Here is a 22,078-nt window from a genome sequence, read left to right as displayed (position 1 = left end):
AACATAAAAAATATTATATAATCTATTGTTTGGGGATGCATTTCTAAATGATTCAAAGGTTTTAATGCATTTGGTAGTAAGAGCTTCCCTGAAAAGTTTGGCTCTTGATCGAGTTATTGGTCCTTGTGGCATTACTTCTATATCCTTTGAAGGTGGTGTTGGTGTACTCACATCATCCCCCCTTCTTTTATGCAATTTGTCCCCAAATTGTCATCATCCTTGATTGAAGATAGATCTGCTATATTGAAGGTGGCACTTACATTGTATTCTCCAGGAAGATCTAACTTGTATGCATTGACATTAATCTTCTCAATGATTTGAAAGGGACCATCTCCTCTCGGTAAAAGCTTAGATTTCCTTTTAGTAGGAAACATTTCCTTTCGCAAATGCACCCATACCCAATCTCCAACTTCCAAATGGAATGGTTTACGTCCCTTATTGGCTTGTTGCTCATACTGCTTTGTTCTTCTCTCAATATTGTGCCGAACTTGTTCATGTAACTTCTTGATGAACACAGCCTTGTTCTTTCCATCCTTGTGAACCATTTGTTCTTGAGGTAGAGGAAGAAGGTCCAAAGGAGTTAAGGGATTGAACCCATACACTACCTCGAATGGTGAAATTTTTGTGGCCGAATGTACTGACCACTTGTAAGCAAATTCAACATGTGGTAGGCAGTCTTCCCAAGTCTTTATGTTTTTCTTGATGATGGCTCTCAACAATGTTGATAATACTATGTTGACTACCTTCGTTTGCCCATCAGTTTGGGGGTGACAAGTTGTTGAAAACAACAATTTAGTTCCAAGTTTGTTCCATAATGTTCTCCAAAAATGGCTAAGGAACTTGACATCTCGGTCAGAAACAATGGTCCTTGGTATGCCATGCAATCTCACAACTTCTTGAAGAATAGATTAGCCACATGGGTTGCATCATCGGTTTTGTGACATGGTATGAAATGGGCCATTTTGGAAAACCGATCAACCACCACAAATATAGAATCTCTCCTATTTCTTGTTTTTGGAAGACCCATCACAAAATCCATGGAAATATCAACCCATGGGGCTATAGGAGTGGGAGGAGGTGTGTAAAGTCCATGAGGCATGACCTTTGACTTAGCCTTTTTGCAAACGATGCATCTATCACAAACCCGTTCAACATCCTTTTTCATCTTAGGCCAATAGATATGTTCTTTCAAGATTTCCAATGTCTTACCGATTCTAAAATGTCCCATGAGCCCTCCTTCATGTGCTTCTCGTACCAATACTTCTCGAAAGGAACCTTGTGGAATACATAGCCTTTCTTCTCATGTCTATAGAATTTCTCCACTGCACCATTTTCACAAGACTTGTATTTCTCTCCAAAATCATGATCATTAGCATAGTAATCTTTAAGGAAAGAAAAACCAAGTAACTTAGAGTTTAAGGTGTTAAGAAGAACATACCTTCGTGAAAGGGCATCTGCAACAACATTCTCTTTACCTTTCTTGTAGTGAATGACGTATGGGAAGGACTCAAGAAATTCTATCCACTTGGCATGTCGTTTGCTGAGTTTGTGTTGGCTTTTAATATGCTTCAATGCCTCGTGATCAGTATGAATGACAAATTCCGTGGGCCATAGATAGTGTTGCCACGTCTCTAATGCCCTTATAAGAGAATACATCTCTTTGTCATAAATAGGGTAGTTTAGTGAAGCACTACTTAACTTTTCACTAAAGTATGCAACTGTTCGTCCCTCTTGAGTCAAAACGGCACCTATACCAATTCCAGAAGCATCACATTCTATTTCAAAAGTTTTATCGAAATTAGGAAGTACCAGAAGCGGTGCTTTAGTCAAGCATTCCTTGATGGTCATGAATGCTTCTTCTTGTTCTTTGCCCCATTCAAAGGTAGAATTCTTTTTAATTACCCCAGTTAAGGGAGAGGCAATAGAACTAAAATTGGGCACAAATCTCCGGTAAAAACTTGCAAGTCCATGAAAACTTCTGACTTGGCTTATTGATGTAGGTCTTGGCCAGTCCTGAATTGCTTTAATCTTTTCTGGATCTACTTCAAGTCCCTGTGAACTTACAATAAATCCTAAGAATGTAAGCTTGTTAGTGTAAAAAGAACATTTTTGAAGGTTAGCATAAAGTTCCTCTTTTTGGAGAGTTTCAAGTACTGACCTTAAATGTTGCACATGATCATCCAAAGTATGGCTATAAATAAAAATATCATCGAAATATACCACACAAAACTTACCAATAAAAGCCCGAAGTACATGGTTCATTAACCTCATGAAAGTACTAGGTGCATTGGTTAGTCCAAAGGGCATAACCAACCATTCGTACAATCCTTGCTTTGTTTTGAAAGCAGTTTTCCATTCATCTCCTTCTCGCATCCTAATCTGATGATATCCACTTTTAAGATCAATTTTGGAGAAGATGGTGGCACCACTTAGTTCATCCAGCATATCGTCAAGCCTTGGAATTGGATGTCGGTATTTGACAGTGATCTGATTAACTGCTCGGCAATCTACACACATTCTCCATGAACCATCATTCTTTGGTACAAGCAAAACAGGAACAACACATGGACTTAGGCTTTCTCGAATGTACCCCTTTTCCATTAACTCACCAACTTGTTTTTGAAGTTCGTTTGTTTCCTCCGGATTACTTCTATAGGCTGGTTTGTTTGGTATGGTGGCACCAGGAATGAAATCGATTTGATGTTCAATTCCTCGAAGAGGTGGAAGTCCTCTTGGTATATCTTCTGGAAACATGGCTTCGAATTCCTGTAAAAGAGAAACAACAGAAGAATGCAAACCTTCTTGGAGATTAGTTAAAAGTAGACTTTCCTTGTACATTAGTACAATTAAAGCCTTATGTGACAGCAAATATTTCCGAATCTCCTTTCTTCCAGCATATATGTTCAATGCTTTAGTCGTTTCTTTTTCATTGTTTTTGATTGACTCCATGCTTTTCTTCAAATGAATTTGATCTTCATTCACTTGACTAAGAGATAGTGGCGTCAAAGTGAATTTCTTATCATTATGAATGATAGTATATCTGTTGGTAAAACCATCATGGATTGCTCGTCGGTCGAATTGCCATGGTCTTCCCAAAAGTATATGTCCAGCATCCATTGGTACAACATCACAAAGGACTTCATCTTGATATTTGCTAATTGAGAATGGAATTACAACTTGCTAGGTGATTCTTACTTCCCCACCATCATTTAACCATTGAAGTTTATATGGATTTGGATGCTTAGAAGTCTTTAAGCCAAGTTTTTCCACCATAAGAGTGCTTGCAACATTTGTACAACTTCCTCCATCGATGATCATAAAACAAACTTTGTTGTTTACATGACAACGAGTATGGAAGATGTTTTCTCTTTGGTCATCTTCTATGATTTGAGTGCTTAAAGCCTTTTTGATAACAAAAGCTTGTCTCGAAACTGAATGGAAATCAAATAATTCTTGTGACATGGTTAGTAAAATAAATGAATAAATTAAAACCTTACCAGCACACTCACAAAAACCTCACGTGATCTCTCTAAGAAAATTCAGATTGCACTCCACTCACTCTCGTGTTTGCACTCGGGGATATGATCCTTGGCTTTTTCTGATCCCCTTCTGATCTCACCCTCTCGTTTGCCTTTTACCGCTCAATTCTCTCTTGTGGGTCCTTTAAAGAACTAACTCAAGATTGAGCAAGTTTCTTAGTTTGTGCGTCGGCTTAAAACAATATGGTTAGGGTATAGAAATGGTTATGGTAAAGGTAGGATAAAAAAGGTTAAGAAAAGGATAAAGTAATGAAATAAGAAAAAATGAAAGAAAAGGAAATGAAATAGTAAGAAAGTGAAGATAACTTACAACTCAAGTTGCAACACTTACTATCTTCCTTCACAAGAAACAACAAGGATACCTCCTTCAAGTTTGATGTTGGGGCAGATTGTATTGTGCTTCTATTTGAGTGTATTTCCAATTTTGCTTCACTTTTTCTTTGCTTTTTGATTCTTCTTTTTCTTTTCTTTCTTTTGCACTCCAAATTTGATGTAGGAGTCTTTTTCTTTTCTTTTATTTTCTTCTTTCTTATTACTTTTTGTTGTAGCACTTTGAATGTCAATCCACCAAAGCTCTGATTATCGCTTGATGTAAGGCTAACCAGGCTTCTTCAATAATGGAGAAGTTGGCAACCTTGTTGTTTCCCGATCTAGGAGAGACACCAAATGCTACACCTTGGATTAAAAGTAATCTGCACAAAAGAAGAAGAATTGATTAAGTAATATGATAATTAAGAAATGAAAAGTAAATGGAAATGGAAAGAATTGAAATGGATAGAATAGTTATCAAAGAAGGGTTGCGGAAATGTTGTAGAATGATCCTTCAAGTGATGATAGATTTGGTCTCCAATGGTGGTGATGGACGAATGCCTTGTTGAGGATGAAGGATAATTCAAAGATGAAGAAATGGAAATTTATAAGTTGGTGATAATATAGGAGTGATATGGTGATGGAATATGGTGATGATATAGGCGTGATAATGGTGATGGACTATGGTGATGATATAGGCGTGATAATGGTGATGGAAAGATTGTATCTTATAAAACTAAGAAGGAACCAATGCTATTAAAGGAGCAAAGACCCGTTTCTTATAAGTTTTATAAGGGATGGTATGAAAGGACTTTGACCCAATAGTTATTTAAACTAGGAACCAGAAGTATCAAGGTGAAGGAATGACGCCACAAGCTTTAGAAAGGCTTGCTTAATCGATATAGTTCTAAAAAGAACTTGAAGAGAGAATAATCTCACAAAGGATTTTTAATTGATCAAAAGGTTGGTTTACAAATGAATGCCAAAGCCTATTTATAGATTTGTAAAGGCTTGGCCGAATAAATACATGCCTTTTCGACAAAGTACATGTCTTAAAACGAAAATAAATGATCCTTGGATGAGGGGAGATGTCTTTGGCCGAATGGTTCCCATATCTCTTCATCTTGGTGCCAACTTGAAGCATGATGATGTTTAGGCCGAATAGAGAGAAGCCTCTTCATTTTGGCGCCTATTTCATTCACATGCAAAGCACATGGGTGGCTGGTCCTGTGGCACTCACATGGATGGTGTAGAATGCTTAAGGCGTGGACTCCTCCATGGCGTGAAGATGAACAGCAACTTAGGCGTGACTTGGCATCAAACATGTGTCTAGGTGACATGGCATCAATGGGGCAGCAACTAATTATGAAAGGTCACATTTGTGTGAAACAACCTTTCATCATTTGAGCTACTTCCCATGAGTTTGAGCTGAAGTTGAGCTGGCCATAGATGAAGGACATGTGTACAAGTCATAGGACAGCTCCTTGTGAAAAGGCACTTCTCGGAATGGCAACTCTTCGCGGAAAGGTACGAATCCACAAAAATTGACCTAGACCATATTTGTAGTGCTCTGTGTGGTGAAGATGATGGTGCAACTCTCCAGCTGAAATGAAGTCTCTAGCTAGCTCAAAAGTCCAGCTCAAGTGAGCTGTGAGCTCGGGATCAGCTAGCAACTTTTCACCATTTGTTCTTCATGATCTCCCGAGTCATCCTTTGTAAGATTTCCTAGCTTATTGACTCCAATTCTAGCTTTAAATCAGCTCCCATGATGTGGCCGAACATGTACCTACAAAAGAAAGCATTTATAAGCTAAGTAATATAAGATATAAATATGTGGTTCATAGATTATATTATATGTCAACATAAAACATATTATATAATCTATTGTTTGGGGATGCATTTCTAAATGATTCAAAGGTTTTAATGCATTTGGTAGTAAGAGCTTCCCTGAAAAGTTTGGCTCTTGATCGAGTTATTGGTCCTTGTGGCATTACTTCCATATCCTTTGAAGGTGGCATTGGTGTACTCACATCAATATTTCTCTACAAAATGACAAAATTTTCTATCCTCTACTCTACTGAACATATTTTTTCCTCTAAAATCTATAAGATAAACACATTGCATACACTTAATTGAGATATTTGTCAAACATTAGAGTTCACCTATGATTTTACATAATATAAGCATGCGTGAATGCACGTGTCCTCTTCAAAGTAATCTTCATCTAGCTTGTCGAAGTTTTGTTGCAATCACGTCAATGAGATCCAACACTATTAAACTCATCTGAGATCTTTGCAAGAAAACTATGACCCAATACAACCCAATCGTCAACATTGATATCAGTTATAATAACATGTTTATAACTAAGAAACTTGATTGAAGTGAAACATCCTCTAAAATAGTTATGCAGTCTCTATTCGAAAGAGGTACACCTTTAATCTCTCTCTCTTAATAAGTGTAGAAATAATTGTTAATTATAATTTATTTAAACACTCAAAAAAATATATACTCACATCTTATTTTGTTTTAAATATGCTATAATTAATCGGGATAGATTTTTTACATTATAATACTCATTTTATTAACTCAAAATAATTATATTAATATTAATTAAATAACATTTAATAACATTTAATTAATAATAAAACATTTTTTAATTAAAAAAATAAGTTTTCTATTATATGTATGGGATTAAAATGTGTTTTAGATCTAATCTAAATATTTTCATTTTTAATTACAGAATATTGATAAAATGATTATAAAAGTATCATATTATTCCTAAAATAAAAATAAATTCATAGATAAAAGTATGCTAATTACATAAAATTTGAATTGCAACTTTAATTTTATCTTTTATATTTTCTGTGAAATTTGGAAGGGAAGTCTCTCCCGTCTTTTCGACACTATCAACTCCAAAATTAATGTAAAATAAATATTAATTTAAAAATATTGTTTTAATAAATGATATTTGATTAAAACCCATATATGTACAAACATTATAACAAATCCTTCTTAGAAGATTATGAATCAATTTTAGGTCTAAGACCATTGGTGTGCCTTTACCATTTAAAGTGTCAAGTTAATTATACCTTGACCATTACCCATTTTTCAAAAAAAAAATTATACCTTGACCTTCACTCTTTCTTTTACATGTGCCCAAAAATTAAGCTAGCAACTAATTAATTATCTTTGAAATAGCGGAACTCCCTAACCTTAAGTTTATTTTTAACCCACGAAATTAAGACTCAGGATTACAGTGCTAAACGTATTAAACAACTCTCCATAACATTAAAGCAGCAAAAAACTCTCCTTAATTAGTTCCCTTTTATCTCTACCAACAAGAAACCTCTATAAAGAAAATATATATTATCACTCAACGGTGACTTGATACACATCCTTCCTGTCCTCCTCTTTCACCTTAGGCACAATCACTTTCAATACCCCATTCTTCATCTCAGCCTTTATGTCATCCAACTTATACATGGTGGGTGGAAGGTCGAGTCTGCTCGAGTAGCGCCTACCGCTATCTTCATCGTCGTCGTTCCATTCTTTCCCGCCTTCTCCTCTGATGATGAGAGTGTTCTGTTTCACCGAGATCGTAACATCCTCCTTGCTAAGACCCGGCATTTCAATGCGGAAAGAAAGAGCATTGTTGTCCTCCCGCACGTCCCACCCTTTCCTCGAGGACAAACTCGGGGGATGAGAGGAAAGGATGGTCCGTGAACTGATCCATTAGGTTCAGGACCTGGCTCAGGCTTCTTGTAGGAGAAAATGGATCCAAAACGTCTGCACCCAAAAATATATATCATCTATTACTGTAGTGTGATTTTAAAGCAATTCCCTTGCTTATAAATAAAATCTGCAAAACTGTAATTAATTTGATGTTTTAGAAAGCATTTACTAGATTACTGTATATCCTCCGCAGCAAAACATTAAAAGTCCCATTCCTTATAGCAAAAATTCAACTTTAAAAATAAGAAAGCATGGATGGTAATAAAGATTGTAATACAGGATTGTCTTATTAAATTAAAGGGAAAAATACACGTATAATATTTAAATTACTACTTTCATTCTACTTTAGTATCTAAATTTTATTTTCTTTCAAAAAAATTCATTTTGATTCCGGGTCGATATAAACATAAAATTTATAGATGATTGTGGACACTAATTTTCATCCATATCTTTTTATTTATTTATTTTATACATATATATATATTATATAGTTTGCAACCGATCTTTGAAAATACGTATATAATATATAGTTTTTAAAACATTTTTGAAAACTATATAATATACAGTTTTTAAAAAAACGTTTTAGAAAATATAGATAATATATAATTTTTAAAATCATTTTTGAAATCTTATATAATATATAATTTTGAAAACATTTTTGAAAATTTATATAATATATAGTTTTGAAAACATTTTGAAAACATTTATATGTTATATGATTTTTTAAAAAAAAACATTTTTGAAAATATATATAATATATAACTTTTAAAACATTTTAAAAAATACATATATTATATAGTTTTTTGAAACGTTTTTGAAAATACGTATAATATATAGTTTTAAAAAAAATATATTTTTTTAATTTATATATTATGTGCTTTTGAACATTTTTTATTATTATTTTTATTATTATTATATTTCTAATTTATTTCTTTGTTTTTTTCAGTCCATGGTCCAAATCCAAATAGTCCACCGAACGGGCCTGACCCAGCCCGGATTCCACGCTAGGGTTTCCAATGTTTGTCATCAGCGCCGCAAGGAAGGGAGCGACACAGTCAGTGCCCAGCGCACTTCCCGGCCACCAACGGGACTGAACCATCCCAAGGCGGCCGGCGGGGAACAAGGGATCACAACAGCCCGTAACAAGAACCCCGGAAAATCCGGGATCGACCCCAAGATAGCCGGAAACAGCCCCCATCGGGACTGTATAAATACACAACAGTACCCACGACGAATGAGGAGGTATCATCGGAGGTATCATCGGAGGTACACAAAATCGTGACCCACAGGATCATCGGCCAAACACACAAGAACCATTAACCCATACTGCCAAAAAAAACAAAACCAAACATAGTACCATTACGAGAACAGTACACCAAAGAGACAACCACAGAGAACCATCAACCAAGTATCATCGATCAACAGAGATATACAGTCAGTAAATCAAAACCAAGACCAGAAACCATCATCGAGTACCACACAGTCAAAACACGACCAACACGACGCCATCACGAGACCATCGTCGAACATCAACACAACAAACATAGAACATCACAACATCAACACAGCATCAACAGTACTAAAATACACGAAAACAGAGCCAAAATAACATCACTGAAGCCAAACCCCAAACACAAGTAAAGAAATACATAAAAAGGCCGAAGCCAAGGGAAACCGAGAGCAGGCACGGCGAGAACAGAAGCGGAAAGGTTGTCGGAAAGGTAAAAGGTCAAGACTTTTTGTTTAGATCTACTCCGATAGGTGGGGTTTTTGGGGATTTTAGGCTTGGATTCGTGTTTACGGGGTTAAGGGGAACATCTTGCTAAGGTTTGGTTTTGTTTCCGGCGGCTGGGGCGGCAGCGGACGGCGGTTCAGGGCCCGGAGCGGTTCTGATCATCTCCTCCGCTGAGAGAATTGAGAGAGACGAGAGAGAGCGCAGAGGGAGAGAGGAAAAATGGCCAAATGAGAGAAATGAAAAAACAAAACCCTATTTTCGGCTTTAAATACGAGATTCAAAACGGCGCCGTTTTACGAAGGATTGGTTTGCAAATAGAGGATTTTTAAATCCTCTCCGCAGTCCCTGGTATTTTGGATCGGTTTTCATTTTGGTCACTATTTGTAATTTTGACCCCGAATTTACAATTCAATTAATTTGGTCCCGGTTTATATTTCTTTTATCTTTGTGAATTGGCTCCTAACTTTTTCATTTTTTTTGCAGTCCATTTTAATGTCAATTTGGCCCGTTAATTCTATTTTTTTTAATTTGGTCCCCATACGTCTTACTGTATTTTGACTTGTTATTATTATTACTATTTTTGTTTTCAATTCAATTAATATTTGTTTATTGTTTTTTTTATCTAACATTTTCGAGTTTTCTTTTAGAAGAATTTCAACCGATCAAAGGTAAGTAATTCGAATCGGATTTCTAAATTTCAATTTAAATTTTCTAATTTTCGTAATTAAAGACAACCGGCAAATTAATTGGTACCGAAAGGACGGTTCAAGGGTGCTAATCCTTCCTTGACCGTAACCGACTCCCGAACCCGATTCACTTCTGGTAAAACGCAGATCAGGTAAGATGGTATCCGACCTACCTAAATTCGTTTTAAAATAGTCGGTGGCGACTCCAATCCACATTTTTCTAAGTCGAAGCCCAATACCGGGGCCCAACCGAAAGACGGTTACGACAGCTTGGCGACTCCGCTGGGGACAGGTAAGTGAGTCAGGCCAGAATTAATTTTCGGTTGTCTTTTTATGCGAAAATTGTAAATTGTAAATTTTAATTTATTTATTCGATTCCAATTATTTTCCCTTTGATTATTTTTCCAAGTAAATAGTTGTACTAACATTTTTTCAATGATCTCAGATTTTCGAAAAGTTTCATCTCAGGCTCTATACCCGAGCTCCGAACCCTTTTAAGTGGGGGTGAAAGCGACGCATTCGTGTGAATTTATTCACCGCATATGCCTAGCAAGTAGCCTTCGGGATTCATATACCTTATGTCTTCGTGTGAATTTATTCACCGTGCGGGCATAAGGGAATGTGTCCCCTCGAGTTTAACTTAGTCCACACAAGCCTGTGATGGGTTTAGGACTAAGGGTCTGGTAAGCCCAAGGAGGCACCGGCAAGGAGAACTCGAGTACCTTTTAGAACCTAAACCGGGAGAGTACAGGGAATTAGAGCCCACCCCGAAACCTCATTCCAAACCCTAGGCTGTTTTATTTCCTGCTTTATTTTCTGTTCAAAGCATGCGAACTAGACAAACATGCGGCTAGGATTTGTTTGAAATTAGCATGCGGGATAGAAATCATGTCTGTGTAGGAATATTAAGCATGTTCGGGTAGATATCATGTGGGGTAGCATTTTTCATTTTTATTATTGTTTTGATTTACCTCACTAACCCTTTTATTTTTTTTTGTTCTCTTTTATTTTATGTTCATCGTTTGCATCATTTAAAACGATATGTTGATCCACAAAAAATGTGTTTGTTAAACATGAATAATTTGTATTAATGGACAAAGGGGTTATAATACAAAGAGATAAAAAGCTCAGAAGTCCAGCCGTGCTCAAAGAATACTCAGAGGCAAAGGTTGCAGGGGCAAGACGAGGAAAATGTTGCTGGCCCAGAAACTCCTTTTGAAAACTACGATAACAAGTGGCGGAACCCCAGCTAAGCTGCAGACCATTAATTGATGAACAAACTTCGGATGGAAGGCTCCAAAGACACTTTCGTTTGGAACAAGCTCGGTAGAAAGTGAAAGTCGGAGATGCAGTCCTTCGAGATCTTTTTTTTTGGGGCAAGCATCTCATTATTTGCACATTTTAGCCAAAGGAGCCGGAATGGTTCGACAGGATATTCAACTAGTGAAAAAGACGAATCAATTTGTCAGAAGCTGTACAGGATTTGTACCATCAAAAAAGTTTTTTGTCTCTTCAGATGTAACACTTTTGTCACCAATGAGGGTTATTCAGAATAACAGGCACATTTTTTTGGATCAATGCCTCGGACATTTCATGCATCATGCATTTTGCATTTCGTTATTTTCTTTGCATTTTGTTATTTTCTTTGCATTCACATTAACTAACATATACATGTCTCATCAAAAGAAGTAAATACTGGATACACCGCCTCAAGCATTGGACACACCCCATCCACATAACACTCGTTTGAAGAAGAAGAGGATGGAAGCCAGAATTACACAAATCGAGGAGAATATGTTAAAACTACAGAAGGAGCTAGAAGACAAGATAAACCAGAACAGTCGAAATACTCTGGAAACAATCACAAAGAACCAAGAGTCCTTGGTTGATCAGATCGTTGCCAAGTTAGTTGGCCTACAACAGACCAGTGCGCCCGGGGCAGGTTCACCGGAAGGGGTAACTATACAACCTACCCCGCAAGTGGTTATCTCACCTGAAATCCTACCAGAACTTCGAGGGGACTCATCTGCTGCAAAAGTAAAGCCCTCGTCCTCTGTATTTAACCCTAAGAACAATCCGGGTTATTACCATGTACCGGATTTGGACGAAGAGGAAAAAGCGAGGAAGATGGAGGAAAAAATCAAACAATTGGAGGACCAAATGAATATAGTCAAAGGAGACCGTGACTACCATGAAATCGATGCAACAGAACTTAGTCTAGTCCCGGACTTGGTTCTTCCCCCGAAATTTAAGTCCCCGGAGTTCGAGAAGTTTGACGGGAATAGTTGCCCATCCGCTCACATCACCATGTTCTGCCGAAAGATGACAGGATATGGAGGAAACAACCAACTCCTGATCCACTGCTTTCAGGATAGTCTGTCGGGCTCAGCCATTCGGTGGTACAACCAGCTAAGCCGATCAAATATCAAGACCTGGAAGGACCTGGCCAAGTCATTTCTGGAACAATACAAGCATAACAATGACATAAGGCCAGATCGAGTTATGCTACAAAACATGGAAAAGAAGCATAACGAGAGTTTCAGGCAGTACGCACAAAAATGGAGGGACTTGGCTGTGCAAGTTCATCCACCGTTAGATGAAAAGGAAACCCGGAAACTTTTCGTGCAGACTCTGAAGACTCCATACTTCGGGCATCTGGTGGCGATCACATCAGGAAGCTTTTCAGACTTGGTTATGGCCGGAGAAATGATTGAGTCGGCTATAAAGCAAGGCAAGATTAAGGATGGGGAAGCCAGTAAGAAGCCTCCTATGAGGGAGAGGGATGGAGAGGTTAACAACATCAAACACTCCAGCAAAGGTGTTACAATCTCCAGCCCAAAGTCAAATGCAGCTGTACCGTTAGGTACTTCTAAACAAGATTCCAGGAGGGAAAAGGAACATTTCGACCCAATTCCCATGACCTACAAAGAGCTTTACCAGCAACTTCTTGACACCCATGTGGTGTCACCATATCCAGTAGAACCCATGAAGCCCCCATACCCCAAGTGGTATGACGAGAATGCGTATTGTGAATATCACGGCGGAGTCCCAGGGCACACAATTGAGAACTGTTACGCATTTAAGAGGGTCGTACAAAAGATGCGTAACCAGAACTGGATCGACTTCAACAACTTGGGGGCATCCAAGTGAGGAATATCATTTCATCATTTGAGGCATTCTGTTTGACTTTGTTTTTCTTCCATTTTTTTTCAAGTTTTTGTAAGAACATTTTAATCAAATTTATGTTACTTTAAAAGATGTTAAGCAATGGATCATATTTGCAAATTTGTAATTCTTTGCATATCATTTGAATTAAGAAACTTTGTAAACGATTCAAAGTTATGAATCTTTGATGAAATAACATGATTTAAAAACAAGGACTTTGACCTTATCCAGAATATACCCTCAAGCACCATACCCCGCTCTTGGAATTAACCAATATACCCTTTTCCTTTCGTAGGATGCGGACAACACGGGGCATCATTTGCATATGACAATTACTATGTTTTTTATTTAAGACGTTCAATGACGATGATGATCTTTACAAATGAAAGAGTCGAGTAGGTGAATCCAATTTAGGTCAGTTGCTTGAAAATTGAACTCTAAAGATGAAATTTTTGACTTTCAACAAATACCTAGGCTATAACAGGTTCTTCTTGACAATCTTAAGAAATTAAATCTGTAAAAACTGAGCTATTCCGCTAAGGCAATTGGTTATAGAGGAAACTTGAAAGCCCTAGCCTTATGAGTAGATTACGTTCAAACCATGACATTGCTCGGACACTTGGCAATTCGGTGTTTGCTCCACTGCTCTTGTCAGGCTGAAGACTCTGTGATGAGATGAACCCTTCAGTTAACTTGATAAGAGTGATTATAATATTAAGTTGTCCCTCTAAGGCAATTGGTTAAATACCCCGGCTTTATGGATTCAGCTAGCCAGATAATGACAAGTTAAATCAAATTTATCTAAGCAAGAAATTTTCGGTGAAATGGACTAAGGGAGTTAAGGAACACCTGTTATAGTCAACTACACACGAGCACCCAAGAATTTCATTTTTTAGACCGATGTTTCTGCACTACCTTTGTTAGAGGAGCCTACAAAACTTGAACAAATGAAAGATTTCGGAGAACCGAAATAGAAGGCCTAGTAATTGATTAAGTTAGTTGCATCATTTTGTCCGTGCCTAATCGAAATGCCAAAGCATGGTTCGATATTTCAAAAAAAAATGACATTTTTTTTACCAAAACCTTAGAAAGGAGGCCAGACTAAAGCCAACCCATCCATTTGAACATTTGTCAAAGAGTTGTAACTCTGAAAACGTTAAAAGAGCTATTGATTCCTTTGATATTCTTTGAACTCACGTTTATAATTTGATTCAATTGCGAATAATATTTTACAGCATTTTTATCATTTTCTCTCCTGAAACAAGAAAAATGAGAAAAACATTTTCAAACAAAACAATCTCGGATATGAAATGTCTGTAAAACCCAAGCTCGAGAAGCAAATGGGGCACGATCGATTCCATGGACCAGATTGGCAGACAAAGCACGAGACTCCATCCAAGAAATAACACATAATTTATTCATGTTACATGCATCTTAGACATACTTAGGTGCATCACATCCATCATTTTAGCATGCATAATTTTGCAGCTTTCTGAGTCAAGCTTCGACTTCAGGATGAAGGCTACTCGACTTGCAAGCACCTTTAAAGAACGATGGTGTAATTCAGCAGCAAGAAGCTACACCTCAACCGACTTTACATATCTACAGATCTCAGAACCAATTTCAGATGGGTTCGAGAACCAATTCAGATCAAATTCAGTTCAGCTCAACTCAACAATGAGCAATATGTTTCCAGTTTATGTCTTCAAGCCAGATTTCAATTCCACAACGGAAGATATTTGGTTGTCAGAATTCATCAACGGGCTTTCCCATAAAATGGGAGTTATCCAAAGATTGTCTTACTTAGTTCTCGCTCAGAGGAATCACCTGAAGAATCATGACCGGCTCCGGCTCGTTAAGGGAAGCCATTTTTTTTCAAACAAACTATTTGCAGCATAGCTTAAGTCAAGAAGGGCTATCTGCCAAAGAGCCCCGAGTTCGATTACACTCAGCCTCGAGGGCACATCATTTGCAGCGTAACTTAAGTCGAGAAGGGTTATCTGCCAACCAAAGACCTTCGAGTTCGACTACGCTCAGCTCCAAGGCATATCATTTGCAGCACAACTTAAGTCTAGAAGGGTTGTCTGCCAACAAAAGACCTTTGAGTTCGACTACGCTCAGCTCAACGGCATAACATTTACAGCATAACTCAAGGCTAGAAGGGTTATCTGTGACCAAAAGACCTTTGAGTTCGACTACGATCAGCTCAACGGCACATCATTTGCAGCATAACTTAAGTCCAGAAGGGTTATCTGCCAACCAAAGACCTTCGAGTTCGACTACGCTCAGCTCTAAGGCATATCATTTACAGCACAACTTAAGTCTAGAAGGGTTGTCTGCCAACAAAAGACTTTTGAGTTCGACTACGATCAGCTCAACGGCACATCATTTGCAGTATAGCTTAAGTCGAGAAGAGCTATATGCCAAAGACCCTTAAGTTCGATTACACTCAGCTTCAAGGGCATAACATTTATAGCATAACTCAAGGCTAGAAGGGTTATCTGTCACAAAAGACCTTTGAGTTTGACTACGATCAGCTCAACGGCACATCATTTGCAGCATAGCTTAAGTCGAGAAGGGCTATCTGCCAAAGACCCCCGAGTTCGATTACACTCAACTTCGAGGTCATATCATTTACAACATAGCTCAAGGAAAGAAGGGTTATTTGTCGATAAAATTGTCGAGTTCGACTCTATTCAGCTCAACGATACCTCAATCACACTACTGTCCGGCTGCAATCAAGGTTTTCAAAGTCAAGAAGAACACCTGGGTTAACAGTGCCTTAGTGACAAAAAAATCGCTTTCCGACAGCATAGCTTAAGTCGAGAAAAGCCATCTGTCGACAAAGACTTTTCGAGTTCGATTTCGTTCAGCTCGAGGGACTATCTACCACATGATTTGGTCAATGAACTACTTTCCAGTCGAATTCCCAACCAAAGCCTTTAAACCAAGAACGGGACTAAGGTCGACTACAGTGGGGCAATGAGAAGCCGCATCCCGATTCAAATTTCGAGCTACGGTTTCAATTCCGTATCATTTCAAGATGGACTCGACTTCGCGACGGAGGAGCCATCCACAACCCAATTCGACAGGGAGTTATTCTTCAACTCCACTGAACGAAAATTTGTGTCTTTTTATCTTTGTCCTATTTTTCGTCTCACGAAAAAGAACAAAGAGGGGCAGCTGTGGACACTAATTTTCATCCATATCTTTTTATTTATTTATTTTATACATATATATATTATATAGTTTGCAACCGATCTTTGAAAATACGTATATAATATATAGTTTTTAAAACATTTTTGAAAACTATATAATATACAGTTTTTAAAAAAACGTTTTAGAAAATATAGATAATATATAATTTTTAAAATCATTTTTGAAATCTTATATAATATATAATTTTGAAAACATTTTTGAAAATTTATATAATATATAGTTTTGAAAACATTTTGAAAACATTTATATGTTATATGATTTTTTTTAAAAAAAAACATTTTTGAAAATATATATAATATATAACTTTTAAAAAATTTTAAAAAATACATATATTATATAGTTTTTTAAAACGTTTTTGAAAATACGTATAATATATAGTTTTAAAAAAAATATATTTTTTTAATTTATATATTATGTGCTTTTGAACATTTTTTATTATTATTTTTATTATTATTATATTTCTAATTTATTTCTTTGTTTTTTTCAGTCCATGGTCCAAATCCAAATAGTCCACCGAACGGGCCTGACCCAGCCCGGATTCCACGCTAGGGTTTCCAATGTTTGTCATCAGCGCCGCAAAGAAGGGAGCGACACAGTCAGTGCCCAGCGCACTTCCCGGCCACCAACGGGACTGAACCATCCCGAGGCGGCCGGCGGGGAACAAGGGATCACAACAGCCCGTAACAAGAACCCCGGAAAATCCGGGATCGACCCCAAGATAGCCGGAAACAGCCCCCATCGGGACTGTATAAATACACAACAGTACCCACGACGAAGGAGGAGGTATCATCGGAGGTATCATCGGAGGTACACAAAATCGTGACCCACAGGATCATCGGCCAAACACACAAGAACCATTAACCCATACTGCCAAAAAAACAAAACCAAACACAGTACCATTACGAGAACAGTACACCAAAGAGACAACCACAGAGAACCATCAACCAAGTATCATCGATCAACAGAGATATACAGTCAGTAAATCAAAACCAAGACCAGAAACCATCATCGAGTACCACACAGTCAAAACACGACCAACACGACGCCATCACGAGACCATCGTCGAACATCAACACAACAAAAACATAGAACATCACAACATCAACACAGCATCAACAGTACTAAAATACACGAAAACAGAGCCAAAATAACATCACTGAAGCCAAACCCCAAACACAAGTAAAGAAATACATAAAAAGGCCGAAGCCAAGGGAAACCGAGAGCAGGCACGGCGAGAACAGAAGCGGAAAGGTCGTCGGAAAGGTAAAAGGTCGAGACTTTTTGTTTAGATCTACTCCGATAGGTGGGGTTTTTGGGGATTTTAGGCTTGGATTCGTGTTTACGGGGTTAAGGGGAACATCTTGCTAAGGTTTGGTTTTGTTTTCGGCGGCCGGGGCGGCAGCGGACGACGGTTCAGGCCCCGGAGCGGTTCTGATCATCTCCTCCGCTGAGAGAATTGAGAGAGACGAGAGAGAGCGCAGAGAGAGAGAGGAAAAATGGCCAAATGAGAGAAATGAAAAAACAAAACCCTATTTCCGGCTTTAAATACGAGATTCAAAACGGCGCCGTTTTACGAAGGATTGGTTTGCAAATAGAGGATTTTTAAATCCTCTCCGCAGTCCCTGGTATTTTGGATCGGTTTTCATTTTGGTCACTATTTGTAATTTTGACCCCGAATTTACAATTCAATTAATTTGGTCCCGGTTTATATTTCTTTTATCTTTGTGAATTGGCTCCTAACTTTTTCATTTTTTTGCAGTCCATTTTAATGTCAATTTGGCCCGTTAATTCTATTTTTTTTAATTTGGTCCCCATACGTCTTACTGTATTTTGACTTGTTATTATTATTACTATTTTTGTTTTCAATTCAATTAATATTTGTTTATTGTTTTTTTATCTAACATTTTCGAGTTTTCTTTTAGAAGAATTTCAACCGATCAAAGGTAAGTAATTCGAATCGGATTTCTAAATTTCAATTTAAATTTTCTAATTTTCGTAATTAAAGACAACCGGCAAATTAATTGGTACCGAAAGGACGGTTCAAGGGTGCTAATCCTTCCTTGACCGTAACCGACTCCCGAACCCGATTCACTTCTGGTAAAACGCAGATCAGGTAAGATGGTATCCGACCTACCTAAATTCGTTTTAAAATGATCGGTGGCGACTCCAATCCACATTTTTCTAAGTCGAAGCCCAATACCGGGGCCCAACCGAAAGACGGTTACGACAATGATATTGACATATCACACCACAAAGTAATAAACTTATAGATGATGTTGAAATATCACACTATAAAGCAATGTTATATTATCATTAAAAACTAAAAATTTTACGTCAATAATTCTATTACTTTTTTAATGACAAAATACTAAATATTAAGTATAATTTGAAAAAAAAATTAAGTATCAAAACAGATAAAAGTAATAATATAAATACTAAACTAGTAGTTCACCATAAATTAAAATTAAAAGAAAATCCCAGTAGATAACTAAAAGCATACTTAGACCAGCAAATATCAATCTAAAACATAAACCTAACAACTACAGAAGAAAAATATAAAACAATACAGCTTCAGGTAATCAAACATGATATTTAAAGAGTAGTACAAACAAATAAGAAAGAAACGGAAACAGAGGATTGAGAAAACAATTACCAGAGAAGAAACGGGTAGAATCGCGAGGGCGAGAGACAGAGCGATCAGATTGGTGCTCAACGTCAACGGAGTGATGGTCGTTGTTAGAGTTGGTGAGCTGAGGTTTTGTGTTGAAGGAGCGAGACACGGCCACTGAAGCGATACGTAGTGGTGAATTATTGATCAGCTTCGAAAACAGATTCGATACAGGGGCTCTTCTTATCGTAGTCGACAAAGCCATTTCTCCTGGAACAGTGGGGGATTTAGGGTTTTCTTATTGTGTTGGATTTTGAAATAGCTTTGTATTTTGAGGTTTTGGTTGATGAGTCGATGTCCTATAAAGGGAACGAGACATGGCAGCAGTGTAGGAACGTGGACAATTGATAAGGAGAGAGGGTGGCAAAACCGAGAGGTCTTGAAACTTCAGGAATGTGCTTGTTCACTTATTTTGTTATATGTATTTTAACTATATTATAAAAATAAAAGGTAAATTATAACATTGACTACTTATCTATTTTATCTTTTTAATTTTATTATGAATTTTAATTTTATCAATTAAAAGAATTGACATAACTATACATTTAGTCATCAACATTTATATATTATATCAATTTAATAAATTTGATCCTTTAATTAAATTGTGACATGTGTCACACCATAAATGTAAGATGTTTTTTAATTTAATTATTTTATTTTTCACCCAATCATATGGTTACACATGTCAGCATCGGATTGAATGAAAAATTGATAGTAAAAAAAAGAAATAAAAATTGGCGGTGTGGGAATTGAAACATGGCAAGGTTGGATTGCAATCAAATGCCCAAAACATCAAGCTAAAAGCACTAATGGTTTCAAAATGCAACATATAAGATATAAGATATTTTAATGAATGAAAGAAAGAAAAAAAAATGGGGCACCTTCTCAACCTATCATCTTCTTCAAACACTTTCCTGCTTCCATTACAGTTGGGGCACGACACGAACAGTGCATTGCCGCAGACTTCGCAAACGATCCCGGGATCTCAAACTGGAAACCCTGCAAGAGCTTTGATAATGCACCATTTTCATTGAGTCGTTTAATCTCTTCAACCCCGCTAATGTGTTTTCTCTGGTGAATGCTTGAGGCATGCAAATGATTTCCCCCCCCCCCCAGTAGTGATTGCGAATAATTTATGTACATGGAATCCATTAAAATGTCCATCCAATCAATTGCAATTCTAAAGCTTCTGAAACCTTAACAACAATCCTCGTATGTTTTTCTATTTCCTCTTAAGCTCGTGATGTATAAAACGATATTGGACTCAGTGATTGGCACTTGGACCCAACTGTAGGATAATGATGAAGTACATGAAGGGCTTGAAGAAGTACATATGGAGATTGGGGCTTTGGATTCATTTACTAATTGCCTTGAAGATAAAGCTCTTCTGTAGCTTGAAACTACATTAGGGTCAAGCTTTGAAAGTAGTGTTTCTTCAGATAAATGATTTCATAATGTCTTTGTTAATGGTGGAATATCGTTTAAACAGGGATTTAGGGTCACCCAGATCGAAATCGCTGCAATCGTCAAGTTCATCCATGAGTTCCCACATGTTGATGACTGAGTCCGGTGACAATGACTCGACTTGGTCCGCATGAACTGGCGAGTTGTCGCCTTGGGCGGTGGTGTTGATTTTTGGCTTTTGGATGCCGATTGGTAAAAAAGGGCCATAGGTGGTGGAAGTTAACGAAACGAGGTTGTGGTTGTCGCCTTTTCTCAACGGTGGGTGGTGAACTAATGACATCTAGACTGAGAGAGCTCTAGAAACAACCGATGGCTTGGTGGTTTTGGCGTTGGTTTGTAATAATCCAACCTTGCACAGGTTCGACTCCCACATCAAACTCTTTGTTATTTCTTCATCTACTACCAATGTTCCATCCAATCCGATTGTGGCACGTGTCATCACATGATTCAGAGGTGGAAATAAAATAATTTAAATTAAAAAAATTATTCCATCATATTGTGACACATGTCATAATCTCATTAGAGGGTTAAATTTATTGAATTAAATTAAAATTAAAATCAAATCGATATAATATAAAGTATTGAGGGATAAATGAATAATTATGCCAATTATTTTAACTATCACGTCAGTAATTTGTCAATTGTTAAAGTATTTTGTCAATTGTTAAAGGTTGATGGCTTGATTGATAATAATTAAATAATTAAGTGGTTTGATTGACAGAATTTAAAGATAGATAGTAAAAGTTAAAAGATTAAATAATTGAGTGATCAATAGTAAAAATAATAACTATTTCTACCATCAAAATAATAATTCTATTTTAATTAATAAAAAATAATAATTCCTTTTTTAATATATTTGTAAATTGACTCCATATCTATTTTCAAGATGATAATTTAATTTGAAATCGATAGGTATCGATTCAAACTGATTTAATAGGGTCCGATTTTTTTAAATTAGGTTCATATTAGGTCAAATTGGATTTTTTAAGGGGTGAGGTCAGGTCGGATCGGATCGGGTTCGAGTAGAGGGTGACGAAACTTTGACCCGATCCGACCCAGGAATAATAATGTAGTTTCTTTTAAAGTTTATTATTTTTTAATTAAGTCCTTCTTTTATTTCGGTTGGGTCAAGTCAGATTTATACTGTAAAAAATTGAGTCGGGGGAGGATATATATATTCTGGGTTAGTCGGGTCAGATGGAAGATATATAATTTTTGGGTTGGACGAAATTCAGGTAGATGATATATATTTTTCATATCTAATCGAATTGACCAAAAACTCGATCCTAACCTGGCCCGTCGTCATCTTATCTATTTTGATCTATATCGCACCGAAATTTTCTACAATTTCCACAATTTTGTAAATAAAATGATTTTTTTAAATTTTACAAAAAATGGTCTTAAATTTTTTTATTTGTACATAATGTAAGCTCTAAACGAGAAAAAAGTAATTTAATCTTTTAACTAATGAAATCAAACATTAATTATTATGATATTACTTGACGGTTTACGATACTGACATGAGTGCTCTACAGTAATGATATGATAATCTATAGTGAAT

General features: G+C 36.8%; 2 pseudogenes; both read right to left on the bottom strand.

The window, feature by feature from the left end:
* Positions 1-7,214: 7,214 nt before the first annotated feature.
* On the bottom strand, positions 7,215-19,367 carry LOC120199272 (annotated as a pseudogene).
* Positions 19,368-19,479: 112 nt separating this feature from the next.
* On the bottom strand, positions 19,480-20,797 carry LOC120199223 (annotated as a pseudogene).
* Between the last annotated feature and the right edge of the window lie 1,281 nt (positions 20,798-22,078).

The sequence above is a fragment of the Hibiscus syriacus genome, unplaced genomic scaffold (assembly GCF_006381635.1).
Source record: "Hibiscus syriacus cultivar Baekdansim isolate YM2019G1 unplaced genomic scaffold, ASM638163v2 tig00005406_pilon, whole genome shotgun sequence".
Lineage (NCBI taxonomy): Eukaryota > Viridiplantae > Streptophyta > Magnoliopsida > Malvales > Malvaceae > Hibiscus > Hibiscus syriacus.
The sequence above is the reverse complement of the archived record's forward strand: the minus strand, read 5'-3'. Positions and strand labels throughout refer to the sequence as shown.